Below are 14,792 nucleotides of genomic sequence, written 5' to 3' on the forward strand. Positions count from 1 at the left end.
AGAAAGGGCAGGCAGAGACTCTTGCTGGTTCCAGCAGGCGCGGAGGGATGTGGCCGCGGGGACCTGGAGTTTGCAGGGCAACGCTGGGTGTCATAATGCCGGAGCTGACCCCGGGCGCAGCGGCGCTTCCACTTGGGTAGAGCTGCAGAGAACGTGGCCCGAGAAGGGGAGCTTCCTTAAATTGGACATATCGTGTGTTGCCCTAAACCTAGCATTTACCCCCTCCCACCCCGCTCCCCCAACCTCCAGGGTCCTAGCGGAGTCTTAAGCGCGCAGTACCACCAGCTTCATTTTAGGTAAAAAGACCAATTCTGCACTATTAACCTCCTCGTCCCCAAGTCACCACGGGGCAGCTTTTCACAGCCCTAAGGCGTGGTCACTCCAAGCCCACAGCGAGTTGCTTGTGTCCTCGGCTTCTACTCCGCAAATCTCGGACGATGCCACGGGAGGACGCTGAAGGCAAAGGCTGGTGGGGCCAGGCGCCGGCGAGACTGCCGCGCTAGCACAGCTTCCGCGGGAGCCGAATGCGGACGGGCCTCGCGACCGCCTCCCGAGGGCAAACGGCTCGGCCCTGCGGGGACACTTGGTCAGTGTCACTCTCTCCCTACCGGGTGTCGCGCATTTTCTCCACAGAACGTGACCCCGTAGACGGACGAACTCGGAATCGGGAAACCCCGCCTGCCCTTGTCTAGTTTCTCTGCCCGCCACACCTCTGCCCTTCACTGCGCACTGCGCCGTGTAGGCTCCGGGACCGCCCCTGCACCTTCGCCCACAGCTCCCCATTCCCAAGGCAGCCGGAGGAGGATCTTTCCGAGTTACCTGTCTCACGTCAGCAGCCACACCGAGGCGGTCCCCCTCGCACCGCTCCCCAAGGGTAGAGCCCCTGAAAGTCCAAGGCTCCTGTGCCACGCACCCTCCCCCTTGCGGGGCGACCCCGCTTGTGCGTGTGTGTGTCACGCGTTTAATCGCACAGAGTAACTCCCAGACGTGCAAGACAAAGCATTTCAAGCAAAGATGGTCCAGAGTTCAAGTTGGAAAGCACATCTCGAGGCGCTGAGTCTGTTCTCGCCGTCTGCCTCGGTCTCTGGGGCGTCGCATCCAGGAGAAGGGTTTTTAACTCAATCCCTGCCAGATCCGCTCGGAATTAGCTCTTCTGGCGGTGCAGCAACAAGTGGCCCCGCCGCCTCCCTTGTGCACCCGGAGGGACTACACCCTCCTCCTCTCCCAGCCCCTAGTCCTAACAGGAGTAGGTAATGGCGGGGAAAGGGGGAGGGGACGAGAGAGGGGAGAAGGAAGTACATATTTTTCAATTGTGAAATTGTCTGCGTGCTGTGCTCAGGGATTCTCTTGTCTCAATCGACTTCAATTTTAACGTGGCCGTAACGTTAAGATTAAGACCTAGAAATGAAAACGTTCCCACCTTCCTTATTACAAAGGTCGTTTGTTGTTGTTTGTTTTTTAAGAACACCAAGTATCCCCCCTACGGACTTACACTTTGTTTATGAGATTTCTCCAACCTTGGTGGTTTGGAGAAATGAGGTGGGGGAGGGGAGGACCAAGGGCAGCAAGACGTCCACCAGGAAAATAAGATACTTACTAATTTAACAGGGCCGTTCCTTTTTACATAAGATGCTCCCCCACCCCCCAACAATTTACAACAGGTAAACTTTGAGTTTCCTCAAAGTTTAGCGTTTATGCCTGTAGCTTTACGAATAAACTCCCTTTCCAGGTAAACCTGCTCATCCCTTGTCCTATGCCCAGCGAAGCCCAGGTACGATGGGTCAGGGACCCCCGGTTTCCACATTGTCTGAGTCACGTTCCAGTTGGAAAGGCCATCTTGGGCGAGGGACGTGTTGCCCGACTGGTCTAAATAAGGAAATAAAGTGGAGTACCAAAGAATCAAGGGCCTCTGTTTCTCCCCATCCCGCCACCACCACCACCGGTCCCCGGGCTCTGCTGAGCGCTGCGGCTGTCTTGGCTGGAAACTGCGTCCCCGCCCAAATCGAGCGCAAAACTCCCTTGGACAGAAGTTTGAAAGAATCCAGCGTAGAAACAGACTTATCCGTCCAATTTGGTTTTAATCAGTAATCATATAAGTAATCATATACCCACATAACCACCTAAGTGGAGAGCAGACGCCCAGATTCATGGTCCCCACGTGTTGCTGGAGTTGGCGCAGACGCGTGTGCGGGCATAGCGGCGGACGTGACACCGCATTTTCTCCGAATTCCTGCCATCTAGGGTGGTGTCGCCCCGAGAGGGGGCCGTGGGGAGGTGGGGAAATAGGCTGCGGAATCCACTTGCTCTGGGGGAGCACTTAAGGTTCAGAGCAGAGCGCAACTCCGGGGTGCTCTTGCACAGCCCCATTCTCCCACACCAGAAAAGCAATGCTCGTTATGGATGATTAATAGCCAGGCTTCTCCTGACCATGCGGCGCGTTCCTGCCGGCACCACTTAGTTGTTTTAATTTGACCTTTATTAGCCACGTGCTCCCAGAGGCTGCGAATTGGATTCGCACCACGATAACCGCCCTCTCCCCTTCCACCCGGTCGGCTTCCTGAGGAGGATCGGGGACTGCAGCTTCCGCGACGCCTCCTCCTTCTGCGTAAGGAGCAGGCCTGAGTTCCTCCACGTAATGACCTGGGAGCCCTCAGGCATCCCGGGGCCTGGTCGGAGTGTCTTCGGGCCCTGGAGCTGGGCGGTGTCTGCAGTGCACTGCCGTGAGTTTCTCTCGGGTACAATGTGCTGGTGTGCAGAGAGGAGGAAAGGAAAAAAAAAAAAAAAAAAAACACACTACTCTTAAGTGGCACTGGCATCTATGAAGTGGCGGTGGTCTACACTGAGCGTGCCCTTGCCTGGAGGTGTAGGGGGCGGTTACTGCAGCCGAGGGGAGGGTACTGCGGCCAAGGGCAGGGCGGGAGGACAGTCAAGGCCGGCTGGCCGCGTGGGAGCCTTTCCTCTCCGGGTTCAGCGGCCGGCATCACCAGCACTGCGGCTAAAGGGGCTGGTAGGCTCTCCTGCACCCCGCGTGCTCCTCCGCCTTCTCTGTGTCCCCCGGCTTTTCCAGGAGGAAGATGGGGTGCCCATCGTGAATGGGGCGCGCTGGGCCGCCTGGCCGGGCGGTCACGTGTCCCCCCTCCCCCGCCACTGCGGCGGGAGTTCCAATCAGAGCTCGCCAGGGGGCTCCTCCCGGGCAGGAACCACCCGGCTCGGCGGCGGAGGGTGGGCCGCCGTCACCTGACCGCCCGCCCCCGCCCCCCGCGAGTAAGGGGCGGTGGTAGCGTCTGCTCGGTTACAAATGGCCCCTCCCGCCCGGCTCGCCCGCTCGCTCGGGCTCGGCGCGGACCCGCCTGGGCGTGCTCCTCCCGCCGGCTCCAGGCGTCCCACCGCCCTGCCCGGCGCCAGCCCGCGGTCCCAGCCACTCCTGAGGGTGCGCCGGGCACCCAGCGCGTAGGCTCACCCTTGGTGGTCGCCACGGAAGTCTGGACCGCCGAGGCGTGTGGCTTGTCTACCGGCAGGTGAGCGTGCACCGCGGGCGTGGGATGCTGTGGGTACAGTGCGGGGGACGTGTGGGGTCCTCGGATGCGAACGCGAATCCGTGCTATGCCCAGGTCAAGTTTGCGGAGAGAGTCCGAGGTGTCTGTCTCCTCGGCCTCCTCTTGATGCTCCCGCGGGTTGGGGGCTCGGACCAAAGCTTCGATTTGGGGGAAGGGCTTCAGGATGTTCTTGCCTTGAGATACTTGACAAAGGTTGAAAAGACACATCAGGTGGGAGCTGGTAGCTGCTGCTGACGGGGTGAGACAGGTGCAGTCGAGTGCGCATGCATATGTGTGGCTCCTGGTTAAGGGTCAGCTTGAGATGGGGAGAAGCCACTGCGACGGGTCATTCTGTCCTCAAGAGCCACTTAGATGCTGGAGAGTGAAATTGAGTGGCTCTGAGGTGGTCACTAGATGTTATGGCAGCAAACCAGTGACCCCCAGTGTTTCTGATATGACCCTGTAGTAACAGGAGTGCAGATGGTTCAGTACAGAGTGTGAGGTTTTAAGGCACCCAGAAAAGATTCCTTTTACCTTCTAACTTCTTGGCAGAAATTAGTATTAAAAGTGCTGAATCATGCAAAAAGATGAGGAAAATAATTTACTTCATGTTTTGGTAAAGTTTTCCAAAGCTAATAATATCTGCATTTTTGGATCAATGCTTTAAATTTAAGATGTAGGCACTAGGTATTTCTGTGCCCTTGGCTTTATGACTATCGGTTGCTTTTTTTCCCTTTATGATGAGTTGTATCCATTCATTACTTCTTACCACTTTCACTACCCTCAAAACAAACAAAACCCCAGAAAACAAGACATGGGATTTTTATTTTTATTTTATTTATTTTTGGTGTGTTCATGATTGTAAAGGGAGTGGAGGTATCAGTCCTAGGAAATAAAACATTCGTCCTCTGATGAATGCAGTGATGGGCAATTTGATCAATTTGATTTGTCATATGCCACTGAAGGGAATGTCAAGCTGATAACATGCAGACTGGAGAGAAAATGAAACAGGAGTTTCCCAATGAGGAAGACATAAGCCCTTATCCAGTTGCACTCAGTGAAGGAGCTGGAGGGTAGTCCTTCCACATTGGAACCTGAGTCCTTGTTGGTGGAGGTGCAGTTTTTGATGCAAGTTCTGGGGGTCAGACACCATGTAACATAAAGATGAATTTTTAAAAAATCAGAGTCAGGATTAGTAAAATGGGTGTGTCCAGCGACAGCCTTTGCCCATTTACTCTGGGCTGCACTGTCTGAAATGCTCAGTGGCCTGCTGACTCATACGGAGAACAAGCATGGCTTAGCAAGATTGGATTTTACTTGTAGACTCTAAAGAACTGTACTTGTTAAAAAAAAAAAAAAAAAGATTTTTGAAAAGCATCATCGGAGACATCCATAATAGAGAAGCTAGTCTTTCTCACATCTCTTCTTCCAGGAGGTTTCTCCCTGATTCCTTGACTTGTCACCTTTATTTCAATACCTGTCATCCATGCTTGTGCACAGTACATTTGGTTTGACACAAAGGTTTTAATCTGAATCTTAACATGAGAAACAGTGGTACTCTTAGCAACATGATTATTTCAAAGGTATTTTTGAAGGATACTGAAAAACTGGAATATGAACGATTAATTGAGTTTTCTTTACAGCACAGACTCCCTTAACATTGCATGCAAGACCAGGGAGCCCCACCCTGTTTCTGAGCATCTGCATGAAAGACCAGGAAAGGAATTCGACAATTGCAGTGGTGCAGGGAGAGGCAGCTTCTAGGCTTGGGCATTACCTTTATTTAAATAATTACTAACAATTTTGGAGGGTAGGCGTTAATCCATAGGCAGGTCTTGAAAAGCACAGTGTTACTTCTTTTCACCTGTCAGCTTGTTAAAATGTCCATTTAACTTTGATAGGTTGATTTTGATAGAAAAGGGATACCGATCGAGAGCTTCCAAATTTTAAGATCCTAGGGCTAAAAGGCATGATTGATTGGAAGGACACATATTAAAGCATACAGTGAAGCCAAAAAGAGTTATTTTTGCTTTGATATTCTTAATAAATTTTTTTTATAAAACTAAGTTTTTTAGAAAGAGGGGGCTCCTTTTTAGGCAATGCATAGAATAAATCAGCTTGTGTGACAGACCAGCACCTGGCATCTCAGTTTGAACAGAGATGCATAATTGGAGCAAGAAACAGATGAATGAGCTTACCTTTTACTGCTCGGTCCTTCAAACAGAACCCAGTCATTTCACATCAGATTAGAGGAAGGCCATTTCTACAACAAGACAAGGAGATTTCAAATCTTGTTTCAAATCTATGGGAAAGAAAATGTTTTGAGCTGCTCTGAAGAAAGGCATTATAAATTTACAGTTCATTATTATAGTTATGCTTATCCGCATCGTCTACTGCAGATAGCGGGTCTGACCAAGAAGAAAAGATATAAAAGACTTTTTTTCTTTCCTTTTTTTAAGTCAAAATTTTCAAAAGGATCCCTACTTGGTTACCTTCCATTTTTTAAGGTAAATATATCATTTACAGAAGAGAAAATGATACCTTTTGCCTTGATGGCTAGAGTGAATTAATGCATTTTCAGACCTGAATGTTGTGACCAGTTAGCAGTATCTCAACAGTTCCTCCAGTATAACGTGATACTCTAGGTGAAAATCGCAGTTTCTGTTCTGAACTCATAATCTTAAGCTGCCGAAACTACCTTCTGCTTTTTTCCTGTTTTTTTTTTTCTTTTTCTTGTATTATCTTTCCCCTCTTTTAAATCCACAAACTACACCTACAAATCCTAGCACCTAGAAGGCTTTGAGAGTCATCAGGAACACACAATCAGGTAAATTGCCTGTGATTGCGGGTCATTCTAAAATCAAAATAGATTTCAGCAGCGGCTTCAATCTATTGAATCTATTGGTAGGACGTCTCTGGTGCTTTGCTCAGATGCCAGCGCCCTAGCAGCCTGCTTTCAAAGAGGGTCTTTTCCTAAGATATGCAGTGATTATTTTGTGGAAATTAGCTCTACCCACTTGCACAGTTAATTGCAATGTGAGAAGGTTCCAGAACAGTACCTCCTTGAGTTCGACAGTAAATGTGCACACATCATTGTATGACGAGCATTCCAGAACACCCACCTCCCAGCGAAGTAAATGTGCTGGCTAAATAAACACCTGGGCTGCTTTAGCCCACAAATGCCAACAAGTCTCATGTTTTACCACAAATGTACACTGAGCCTTTTTAGGACACTGCAGAGCCTTGTAACATGGAAAGGGGCATCTGATGTCTGATTTCTTTTAGAGTTGGCCTCCAAGAATCTCTTTTTCCATTTGAGGATGTCAGGTTATGAGTGTTTTGCGAGGAATTTGAAGAAAATTGTTTCTCATCCACTTATTACAAGGAATTGTAGAGTTAGTAATATCTTTGGCTTTAAGGATTTAAAAATTAATGATATTTTTGGGTGTGTGAGTGTTGGATTGAGGCAATAGAGAGTATCCTTTAGAAAACCATTTGGAAATTGCTTCTCCTTTAAAATTATGTGACATTAAACACTTGTACATACATCTCTGCAAAATTCAAGAAATGTGCTTTGGTGTGCACATTGTGCCACATACACATGCATCCTACACAAACTGGAATTGCTATTTAGGACTGTTTAACTCTTCATTTTGAGGAGACTTAATTTGGGTAGTTGTGAGGGTTTTTATTTGTTTCTTCCCTAGTAGAAGTGGGCTCTGAATCTGTTGTGCTTAGGTATCTTAGTAGGTAGCACCATCAAGAAAAGACAGTGAATGAATAGTTCCTATACGTAGATAAAGTACTTTTTTTTTTTTTTTTTTTTTTTTTTGCAGTGTGTCATCATTTAGGTTGCTAATTTAAAAGTATTTCAGCTCTGGATTTTAGAACTAAAAATATCATGAGAAATAGTTTTCGTTCAGATGTAGCTCAAGATGCATCTCTCCGTTGTTCAAATTACTATGCATCCTCTTTGCTTCTCATGGAATTTGGAAACTATCCCAACTGCTAATAATCTAAACATTTTGGTCTTACAGGTGTTCTTTTGATCACAATGGATAGTGACTCTTCTCTTCTGCCTGAGAGTGGTTCAAAATGTAAGTTCAGTAAACTAAATAATTAAATATTAATAATTCTGAACATCTATGCAGAGCAGTTCTTCCCATTTTTCATTCCTTCTGCCTAAGGACTCTAGCTTCATAAATAAGAATCCAGAAGGAAGTGCTATACCCTTGAGTAGGGAGTGGGGGGAGCCTAACCTAGATGAACATCTATTCACTACCCAGCAGTGTAACTTTATATGACTGCAATCACAGCCATTGATTCCTGTGCACCCCCACTGCCCCCATGTTATTTTCATGGTAATAGAATACGAACCTTTGGTGCCTGGGTAATGCTGAATTGACACTTCCCCAGATGTCATATGTTTCTGTGTGGCCCTGCCTGTTCTAATCTTCTCTTGGTTCAAGCAGATGGCTTCTGATATGTAGAAACATCCAGGCCCAGAAACAGAGGGTTTTTTTGTTTGTTTTTGTTTTTGGTTTTGTTTTGTTTTGTTTTGGGGGGGGTGGCCAGATGAAATCCTATGGCTACTGTCAAGCTACCTTGCTTACCGAATATACATTAATCAAAATGCTATAGCCCAGCTGATGACGTTTATGCTGTTAGGATCTGGTACACATAAATTATAAAATGGAAAGTGTTAAAGTGTACAGGAAGCCATTGCTGTTTCACGCAGAGTTTGAATGGTGAGGGATTTTACAGATTTCCCAGGGCTGGATGCACCTTTTCCGTTTGAAGGATATCAAGTACTTCCAAGTATGGCTGTTTAAATAGTGAACTCTCAGTCTCTGAAAGGAACCTAGTGCTGATTTGGACCCCTCCCTGCCTCTTTAGAGATCTCAACACATGATTTAAGATATTTTTGAAAACTTCTTAGGCATTTGATGCATTTTATCAGTGGTCAGACTCTAGAAAGCTGATTTTTATTAGGAAAAATATCTCTTCTACCTTCTCTTATCCCTTGCTTTTCTGCCTTCCTGTCTGTGCTCCCTTGCCCAAAACGTAGATTTTCATGTAATTCAGTTCACTAAATATCACTTCCATTTTTGCTTCTCTGCAGAGTTTATTGCTAGAGCTGCTAATAGACTTTCAGTGCAAATAGTATATTGATCACTTGAAATCTCATTTGAGCTTGACTGAATATACATAACGGGGTGTCAATCAGGGAAAAATCTCATAATAAATGGCAGGTGACTTATATTCATGAGGGAAAAAAGTCTTGGGCAGCACACAAAATACCATGTTTATTGTAGCATGACAGACTGATTTTGCTCGTCTCCATCACATTCATCTGGTGGGTGTTTAATAGCAAAGGCAAGGTTAGAATACCAAGATCCTGGAACCTTTCTTTCTTTGTTTATGTGGCAAGCATTTTTGTACACTCTATACAGTATAAGCATCTTCTAGAACTACAGCCAGCAAGAAAGATCTTTTCTACCTGAGAAATTCAGAAATTGCAAACAAATCTGTTTAAGTTGGTGTGTATTTAAAATCAGCTACTGATTTATGCAGTCCATATTTTTTAAATTTTTACCATGTGTGTATCAGTGCATACACTCACTGTATGCAAATATCATTTTCAGTGTGTATATGGGAGAGCACAGTATATTTAGAGAAAAGTCTGCTTTACATAAATTATTTTTAAGAACAACTGAGCAGAGGAGTAGCCATGCGTTAGGAAAGCCAAATCTTTTTTTTTTTTTTTTTGTTTCCCATTGAATGATAAGTGAAGGAATTTCTCTTTTAAAGTTTTATATGTAATTCTTTAAAATCAATTTTCCTGATAGAGCAGTCATTATGGTGGTAGATATGTCTGGGAAAGTGATATTTTGGGTTGCTTTATACAGCTGACTTGATAGCTGACTTTATTGTGGCTGATTGTCTGGAAACATGGGGGTATCTATCATATTACCTGTAACCCTGCTTCATGCCAGTACAGTGTGGGGTACATCATGTTTTTCCCAGTCTTCTAGGTGGAGTGCAACTCAGCTTCCATCAGGAATTCTTCATCTTCTGTAAATGAATGAAATCAACTGGCTTTTTGCTAACAAGGTTCTAATTTGCTTTTTTTTTTACAGTCAAAAAAATTAATAATAATCGTACCCTGGACAAACGTCTCCTTCAGTCCTTGTGCAATATCTCAAGATTTTAAAAAGTGTATTATGTCAGAGTTTTCACCTTTTTAGCCTCAGGTCATATATGATAGCCAGAGGAATCTGCTTACCGCGAAGAGTATGCAAAATAGGACAAGTGAGATTATTAAGATATAAAAGACATGACATCAAGCCCTGATGATACATACTGTTTTTCCATAGCAAGATTTTTTGCCGTTTTCATCTATGTTACTGAAATGCTTCTGATTTGTTTTTTAAGGTTTTTGATTAGCAGTAAGAGAGAATGTAAATATGCTGAGAAATGGAATTATCTGAGAACTAACCAGTTGCAAAGGTTTAACAATATATAATTACACGAGTGCTACGTATTTTAGTAATAGCTTCTACAAGTAAAATCTTATATCCACATATTTCCTTATATATGTACCAATAGTTCTGTACCAATTAGAAACTATTTGTAGTATGTGGCTTTTTGCACAAAGAGGCAATCAAATTTGATAGCTTAAGCTTGGGAAATTATGCTTTTGAGATTTAAGCAGAACCTAGGTGATACAAGAACTTTAAACTCAGGAATTAGCTGTTTGAATATGCTTCATTAATTTTAACCTACAGAGAAATGTATGTCTGCAAATGTTAAAACTGGGAGTAACTGGATGTCACCAATAAATGGGAAAAATTAAATCCCAAGGAAAAGAAAATCAGAAAGAAAAAAATTTCCAGAGAAATTTGAAACCTGCATTTATAGGCCTTGCTGCTGTCTTAAATTTTAGACAGTTTTACTAATTTATTTTGATTAACTGAAAGGAGAAAGAGTAATATGAACTAAGAAGTTGCATGAACTATTTTCTGTTGAAAAGATATTAACATCTTTTGGAAATACCATATCCAGCTTGGTAATAGAAATACTCAGTTTTAATAGATTGCCTCCTCACCAATCCTTAACATTTTACAGTGAGAATTTTTTTTTTTTTTTTTTTTTTTTTTTTTTTTCCGGAGACAGAGTCTCGTTCTGTTGCCCAGGATGGAGTTCAATGGTGTGATCTTGGCTCACTGCAAACTCCACCTCCTGGGTTCAAGCAATTCTCATGCCTCAGCCTCCTGAGTAGCTGGGACTACAGGCGTGTGCCACCAGGCCAGCAAATTTTTGTGTTTTTAGTAGAGATGGGGTTTTGCCATGTTGGGCAGGCTGGGCTCGAATTTCTGGCCTTGAACTCCTGGCCTCAAGCGATCTACCCGCCTTGGCTGGGATTACAGGCATGAGCCACTATGCCCAGCCCTTACAGTGAGAATATTTAAAGACAAATAAAACAAAGTACATATCTTTTATATATATATCTTATCAGTGGAATTAAAAACAACATCCATATACTCGCCACGTTCTTGGTAAGACTTCTAAATCATTTAAAAAATATTAAGCATAAATTTGGAAAATGGAGTTGAGTTTATAGCAATTTCACAGAAATGGACATTATATTAAATAATTCCTAGGGTTTGATTTTTATATATGCCAAAGCAAGACTAGGAAATGACTGGAGCTCCTGTATTTTTGGGTTTTTTGCAACTGCTGTCATTTTCAGAAACCAAAGAGAGCTCTCTTCCACTAGATGCGGCGTATTTAAGTTATGTTCATGTAATACAAGCACAACAGTGGGACTACTTTTTCTTCCAACAGTGATTTAAATAAGAGCTAGGCCGATGTCATGGATTAAGGATAATAGGCTTTTTAAAAAATTGTGTTGTTTTTCACTTTAATGAAAAACATCTGGGTAAAGAAAAATTGCAATGAACTAATTCAGTTATTAGCAAAGTAGTAATTTGGTATATATTACTTTTAATAGTTTAGGTTTATATTTAATACAAAGTTTATATTCAGGTTTAATTGCTTGCTAAGACAAAATCAACAAGATGGTTTGCTTACGCCCTGTTTTATGTAAGTTAGTTTCACTAAGGAAAATATTATAACTCGGAAAAAACCTTTAGTGCACCTCCATGTACTTTTTAAGAATATATATCCCCTAAAAGAGGAGAATAACTTAGGGGTGGTAGCCAGCCAGATAACTTATTAGATTATGTTTATTGATTATATTAATATATATTACACATATGCATATATAACATACGTATCCCAAGTATATTGTAATGTTATATTTAACTGTATTTAAATGTATATGCCATTTCAAATGAGCCTAAACCATTCTTGTTTCACCAGAAACCCAATACTTAGACGTGATCTCCTGCCCTATGACATTAAAGAAGACAGGCTTATTTCCCCTGCTTAGTTTTTATTTGACATACATGCTGTGGCAAAAGTTATTTTCTTAATGATAGGCAGATCCGCCATGATTGTGTAGGAATTTAGTGGAAAAGTAATGGGTGATAGTTTTTTGTTGGTTTTGGTTTTGGGGTGTGCATGTGAGTACATTTGAAGGAGTGAAATTCTAATTTTTAAAAATCAGAAAATCCAGTGCAAATAGTTGATCCTGCTTTCCAGTTCAGTTTCTTTCTCCACCTTGCCACCTTCAGATTTTCTTTGGTCACACTGACATGTGACAAGTGGACATGCAAACCCAGTGTCTGATGGACCTGATTTTGTTTCATCCAAGCACAGGGGGTGCCCATTTTATGAATTCTGTCCCCAAGGATTTGAATAGCCAGTGTTATTTTCCATTAAGGTAGCTACACTCTCTTCATAATTACCGTTTTGTTGGTATGCTCTTGTTATACCACTGCAGATGCCTATGCTTTTTCACAAGTTCTTCAAAACCATTTCTCTCTTATTAAAAACAAACGATTGCAGAATTCAAAGTAAGACTGAAAAATATGAAACCTACTACAGACCAACGTTGTCAGACTCTCTCACTCTAATATAACCCCTGAAAATAATTTTTGGGAGCATGAAATTTAAGCCCAGCAGAAGCTCTAGCTACATCACGAAGGCTCTAGCCTTCATTAATCCCCTCAGGAGATGTTCTTAGCCCAGTATTTATAGAGCTGGGATGTTGGGCTGCTGTTTCTTTTCTTTTGGAGATGGTAGTAAATGCAGGAAAATCTGTTACATTCAAGTTTGCTTTCTTTCTCTTTCTTTCTTTCTGTCTTTTTCTTTTCTTCTTCCTCTTCCTCCTCCTCCTTCCTCCTCCTCCTTCACTTCTTTTCTTTTTTTTTTTTTTTTTTTGGTAATAGCCCAGGGATGCCACTAATGGTGGCCACAATTACTAAATATTCTTAATTTTTCTAGATCTAAACATGAGACTGACAAGGCTCCTTATAGAGCCTGTATCTTGAACAGCATTGTCCAATGGAGGTTTGCACAATGGAATTTTCTTCACCTTCTTCAGTGAAGAAACCATTTTATATCTCTGTTCTCCAATGAGTGCCTCTAGCCACTTTTAGCAGCTGAGCACTTGAAATGCGGCCAGAGTGACTGGGAAACTGAATGTCTTTATCTTATTTAATTTTAATTAAAATTTAAACTTAAAAAGTCACACGTATCCAGTGGCTCTATGGTGTTGGACAGGGTAGCCTTAGAAAATCAGGGAAATGAGTCACTTTGCTATGAAGTCCTCCTTGTGGACTGTGTAAGCCATGGCAGCACATACTCCAGAAATTGGAGACTGGTCAGTGCTGACCATGGTGTGCTCTCATCATAGGCACTGCACAGCTGCCCTGCAAATCATGGTGGTTCTTGTTGGATTTTTGCATTTACATTTTTTTTGTTTTTGATATGGAATCTTGCTCTGTCGCCCAGGTTGGAGTGCAATGGTACAATCTCGGCTCGCTGCAACCTCTGCCTCCTGGGTTCAAGCGATTCTCCTGCCTCAGCCTCCTGAGTAGCCGGGACTGCAGGCGTGTGCCGCCACACCCGGCTAATTTTTGTATTTTTAGTAGAGACGGGGTTTCAGCATGTTGGCCAAGATGGTCTCGATTTCTTGACCTCGTGATCCACCCGCCTCAGCCTCCCAAAGTACTGGGATTACAGGCGTGAGCCACCACGCCCAGCCACATTTTTAAATAGAACTGAATCCTCCTAGTCTGGACACAATGCAATTATGCAAGCACAATTGCTGTTGCTCTCAGTCTCAGTCCCCAGTTGGACAGTCTCAGTTGTCCCAGAGCCTCTCCAGGTCTTGACTAGTTTGTCTGGCTTTGAGGGCACATCCAAAGTGCTTGTAGAGTTCTGGCTTTGGGAGAAGGGGTTTAGGGACAAAAGTCTGGATTCACCCTTCCAGAGAAGTACCCACTACTGTTTCATCTTCTCTTTGTCACCACATACCTTGGTGTCACACATAGTGAAACTTTGCCATCTGACTTGCATTTCGACCCCTGTGTTTGAAAGAAATTTACCTTGAGTGTGTTTAAAAAGCAAGTGCTACTAACCTCAGTCAAGCAAGACCAGTTAAGAAGTTGTGACAATTCATTCACCCACAGACATAGATCTCTCACTCAAACTAGGTAAACCTTTCCTCATAAATTATAGTGAGTCTTCCAACTTCAAATTGACCAGGAAGCTTTCAGAGCCTGTTGAGGAACACAAGAGTCCCCAGGTGAGTGGACTTACTCATGGGGGAGCTTGGTTTCTTCTGCTCGCACCATTGTAGGACCTTAAAAATGGGTGTGTGGGGAGGGGAAGAGGGTGAAGGATGCAGCTGTGACCATTCCCTTTGTCCTGCCCAGGGTGACCCCATGCTGCTTGACACACACAGGAGCCTGAGACCTGTGTGGGGAGAGACAGACGCTGAACTGGGGGACTGAGGAGGGTAAGGCAGGTCACGTCCTCCAGAGGCCCACAGTCTACACCCCACCTTTCTCCACTAGAACCAGGATCCTCCAAACTAGTCATGCCTCAGAATCACCCAGGAGATACTTTAGGGGGAAAAAAAAAGTATTATTAAACAAATTCCTGTCCCTACCTCTATTTGTATAATTAAAACATTAACATTTATCTCAGTCCTCTGAAATCTGTCTTTACGGTTATGATGATCTTTGGGCTTCTCCATCATGCTGATGTCAGGGTACCACCCCAGACTGACTCAGTCTCAGGGAAGGAACTAAACACTGAAGGATGCTGAAGTCCCCTAGGTGT

The 14,792-nt window shown here is 43.9% G+C and overlaps 1 long non-coding RNA gene across 6 annotated transcripts in view; it reads left to right on the forward strand.

Moving 5' to 3' along the window:
- The first annotated feature begins 2,464 nt into the window (after nucleotides 1–2,464).
- Nucleotides 2,465–14,792, forward strand: part of LOC105480300 (uncharacterized) — a 124,944-nt gene continuing 112,616 nt past the window's right edge. For 4 of the 6 annotated variants that reach the window (XR_011620013.1, XR_011620016.1, XR_011620018.1 and 1 more), the window contains exons 1-2: nucleotides 2,465–3,518; nucleotides 7,574–7,633. This is a non-coding gene — a long non-coding RNA (uncharacterized lncRNA). The remainder of the gene's footprint in view (nucleotides 3,519–7,573; nucleotides 7,634–14,792) is intronic. The other 2 variants (XR_011620017.1, XR_011620015.1) reach the window with 2 other exon arrangements.

The sequence above is a fragment of the Macaca nemestrina genome, chromosome 2 (assembly GCF_043159975.1).
Source record: "Macaca nemestrina isolate mMacNem1 chromosome 2, mMacNem.hap1, whole genome shotgun sequence".
NCBI lineage: Eukaryota > Metazoa > Chordata > Mammalia > Primates > Cercopithecidae > Macaca > Macaca nemestrina.